The 4,205-nt window shown below is 47.3% G+C and overlaps 1 long non-coding RNA gene across 1 annotated transcript; it reads left to right on the top strand.

The window, feature by feature from the left end:
- The first annotated feature begins 357 nt into the window (after positions 1-357).
- LOC128339698 (uncharacterized) lies at positions 358-3,949 on the top strand. The gene is made up of 2 exons (XR_008313173.1): positions 358-517; positions 3,603-3,949. It is a non-coding gene; the product is annotated as an uncharacterized LOC128339698 (long non-coding RNA).
- Positions 3,950-4,205: the final 256 nt, after the last annotated feature.

Genomic DNA, 4,205 nt, shown 5'->3' on the forward strand with positions numbered 1-4,205 from the left:
ACCTAATCCTAATCTATAGAACTTCATAATGAATAGGTAGGGAGAAAGAGAGATGTTTCCATCTGCTCTCTAAGAGGAAAAGAAGGGAATCTGACTCTCACAGGAAATACCTGAAGAGTCCAATCAGGGGCCATAGAGTAGAGACAGGTAGTACAGCTAGGGAGACCCTTACTCAATATCTTCACTCTCAATGCCCCTAGTGATCATTAGGATAGTTGGTGCAAAAGGTTGATGCACTGGAACTCCATCGCCAACAAACACCACCAACCAATAGGTGGTGCTGTTCCATGCTTTACTGTTTAGTAAAGTTCTGTATCTTGTCTTAACTGTTCTATTCTATTGTTGGTTTGCTGAGAGAGTTTCCCTCCAAGTTGAGGTCTTATTACATAAAGCCTGCAGACTTTTGCAGGCCCGTAATACAGTTTTCCTGTTAAAGCAGTATTACAACTGGTAGCAATGGCAAAAGCCTTATTGCCTGAGAAGACATTTACTGGTGATGTAGGCGGGCTTACGATCAGTGAGTACTTGACGGATTTTGACCTCTTTGTATCTGTAAATGAATGGACTGATCAGAAGGCCACACAGTTCCTTGCCGGGTTTTTTTGGAGGGCGATGCCAACGTATACTACCAACCTGCAACTGCCAAGTACGGATCGTGTCTCGTATCGGCACCTCTGTCAGCACTTGAAGGGCCATTAGGAAGGGGCCTTGGCCCTTTTGCAATATCGGAAAGAACGGCAAGCTAGGAGAAGGCTGGAAGGGGAACCTCTGCATGCGTATCTGTGTCATGCCCCCACTCGAGGACATTGGAGAGGGGTGGGGGCAGGCGACTTACTAGAAAGTGGGGAGGCGCTTGAGGAGGAGCAGGCCGGTGATGTGGAGGTAATTGAGACAGGCCAGGGCAAGTATTTGGCACAAGAAGGGCCAGAAGGGCCGGGTGATCTTTGGAGAGAAGGGTCAGCATCTGAGCCAGAGTTAGAATGGCCACTCTCTCCTCAAGGACGCAGACGGGGAAAATGTCAGCAGAAAGGGGAGGGAATTACGGAGGAGTAGTCAACTGGCAAGAAGACAGCAGGAGCCGGATTGAATCTATGGCAGCTGGCGGGGGTGGAGTGTTGATTAAGTGCACGTGGCTGCTCACTATAAATCGGGCAGCCTGTGCCTTGAACAAACTGCTGGAAACAACACGTCAAATCAGCTTTGAGCTTTTGTCGCAGAGATTGTGACTTCGGAATTTGGGCTTCTCACACCTCACTTCTGTATTCCTGGTGAGACAGTTTGACCTGACTATTTAGCAGTAAAACTGAAACTCGGGCTACTGGCTATTGTGTCATATATTTCTGGCCAGCGTCTTCCGTCGAGTGAGCTCGTGACACTATGTGCTCTGCACAGGCTCTTTGATAGAGTGTTTCCTGCTCCTCCATGTACGGGTCAGGATGCTGCTGAGGCCCTTCCAGCTCAACCAAGTGTAGAACTTGCAATGCAAACAGGGGCCCATGCTCAGTGGCAAGCCATGAAAGACTCTTGTGCAAGAAGCCAGTTCATAAATGGCCTCTCAGGTGAGCTGCATGGCCTGCTGATTAAGGAAGATGCCCTTCTAGACAAATCTATTGACTCTATTGTGCATAGAGTACATGCTGTAGAAGCAGAGATGGGTGCTTCCTTTAAAATGGCAGCTGTTTAGTCCCAGCTCCAGTGGGACTCTTACATTCAATCCACAGCCTTCCAGGAACAACTTGCCATGGTGGTGGCTCAGCAGTTAGAGAAGGCCCAGGTGCAAGCACTCCATACGTAGTCCTGGCAGAGGAAGCCAAGAGCAGTTCTCCCTGGGAATCCCCAACCAATAGATATTTGTCGAAAGTGCAGGGGGAAGGGGCACTGGAAGAGGAATTACCCGAACCCTGGCAAGTTGCCTCAGGGAAAAGAGAAGCTGCTGTTGTAGAAGGGCCACTGTGAGCAGCAATAAGAATGGCCCCGAGGAAGGGATGTCCCTGCTCCTGCTATTATGTGAAAGAGAAGATTGGGGACTGGGAAACCTCTTTGTTGTGGGACTCTGGTTTGGAAGCCTAATTCGTAGTGAACATCCCTCTCTGAAGGGAACACCAGTGGATGCAGCTAGAGTTAACTTGATGACCATCAGTGGTCAGCCACTGCCAGCAACAGGAGCAGTTGAACTCTCCCAGTGCACTTAGACTCTCTACTTGGTCCTTTATAGTCACTGCCAGTATTTCAAGTAAAGTTGTTCTTGGGGTGGATTTTCTTCAGGGGCATCATGACCGTGCCTGGAGTCTTAGTAAAATATATTTGACTTTGGCAATGTTCAGATACCTCTCCTGACTGTGGATGCTAAGAAATCAGGCTGTCCAAGAGCAACACTCTAGGCTGTTGGGAGACCTCTCCCTAGCCATCTGGGTGGTGGGGTGCAGGTACACCCTGTAGTGGCACAGAATAAACTGATCAAACCTAGACATCATGCCCAGCTCCTTTTCTCCCATTCATTGTCACCTGTGATGCCTCCAAAGTGGCACTGGGCTTTCCCTTAGAACAGATGAATGAGTGGGGCAGGCTCCAGCCAGTAGTGTTTTGGGGCCAGAGGTAGAATGGAAGAGAAACCCAGTATTCTGCGACAGAGCTGAGGTATTTGGCTATTGTGGGGGCCTTTAAATCATACCGACCTTATTTATTGGGTACAAAATTCACAGAGTACACAGACCACAGTGTTTTGCAGTGGCTACTTAGCAAACATAATCCAGAGGGTCGCCTGTGGAGCTGGATCTACAAACTACAAATCACCTTCACGATTCATCATAAACCAGGCAAGCAGAATGTAGTTGCCGATGCTCTCAGCCATATAGCAGTAGCGAAAAGAGATGCTACCTGGTCCTGGAAAGATGTTTGCCAGGAACAGTGGAGGGGATCTGAACTGTGTATAGTCTGTCAACAGCTTCATTGGAAGCGACCTAGCCTAGGGAGGTTAAGTTCCATCCAAAAGCACTTATTCATTGATCCTGTAACAAATTTATTGGTTTATGAGGGACACAAAGTTATCATGCCAGTTTTTTTGCAGTGCTTGAATACCTGCACGATAATGATGTGGTGGATCACTTGGGGCAGGGTTTCTTAATCTTGGGCCCCCAGATGTTGTTGGACTACAACTTGCATCATCCCCAGACATAGCCTTTGTGGATGAGGATGATGGGATTTGTAGTCCAACAACATCTGGGGGCCTAAGGTTAAGAAACTCTGACTTAGGGTATGAGACCAGGTTTCATGCAAGGTTTTTTTTGGCTTTGCATGGCAGCAGGTGTTATACAGTGGATGCAATCTCCTCTCACTTGCCAGTGTATGAAAGCTCTGGCTGTGGGGAGGTGGGGGGAGGACTCCATTAGGGGAAATGCTTCAGCCTACTAAGCCCTGGGAATTTATTAAAGTGGATCTAAAAGGCCTACTTACTGAAACACTAGCTGGGAATCAGTATTTGTTAGTGGTATATGCTGCCTTTTCAAAGTATGTTGTGTCACCTCTGAAAAATAAAAGGACTGTGACTGATGCACTCATGAAATCTGTTGTGTTGCACTTTGGTCCCCAAACTGTATTTGCAGTGATCAAGAGAAAGAATTTGACTCACGGATGCTCCAGGAAGTCTGCTGGCAGCTCCAGATGACCAAAGTGAAGACTAGAATGGCCCATCCTGCTAGTTGAATAAGTAAACTGGACTAGGAAGTGGGAGGGGCTCCTCTGCCCAGACGCCAGAAGTTGCCAAACCACAGAGAGTCAATCGTCTGCTACATGATTCTTGTCTTCACAGATTAACCACAGCTTTGTCTACCCGAGGTTTCACACTATGTCCGAATGGGGCCTAAGAGTGTGTCAAGAAAGGAAATGACTAGTGAGTTGTCAAATATAAGCTTAGCCTTCCTCATTTAATAAAGGAAAGTTAGATAAATCATCTCATGGCTGGTGGTTTTCGTTCTCCTTTTATGACAGCTAACCAGCAGTAGAGATTAAGGAAGACAGTCAGTCCTCTAACCCAGGACTCACACAGCACATTTTGCTGAATACTTCCTTTCTATGGAGTTGTACCCTCTTTTCTTCCACTTCATATGTGCACAAAGTACTGTAATAATGCAGTTCATTCCCAAAATAGCAACCTACGCTATTCCCACATTTACAGGTAGGTGGTAGTGGTATATAGACTCTCACTG

This window comes from Hemicordylus capensis, chromosome 1 (genome assembly GCF_027244095.1).
Source record: "Hemicordylus capensis ecotype Gifberg chromosome 1, rHemCap1.1.pri, whole genome shotgun sequence".
Classification (NCBI taxonomy): domain Eukaryota; kingdom Metazoa; phylum Chordata; class Lepidosauria; order Squamata; family Cordylidae; genus Hemicordylus; species Hemicordylus capensis.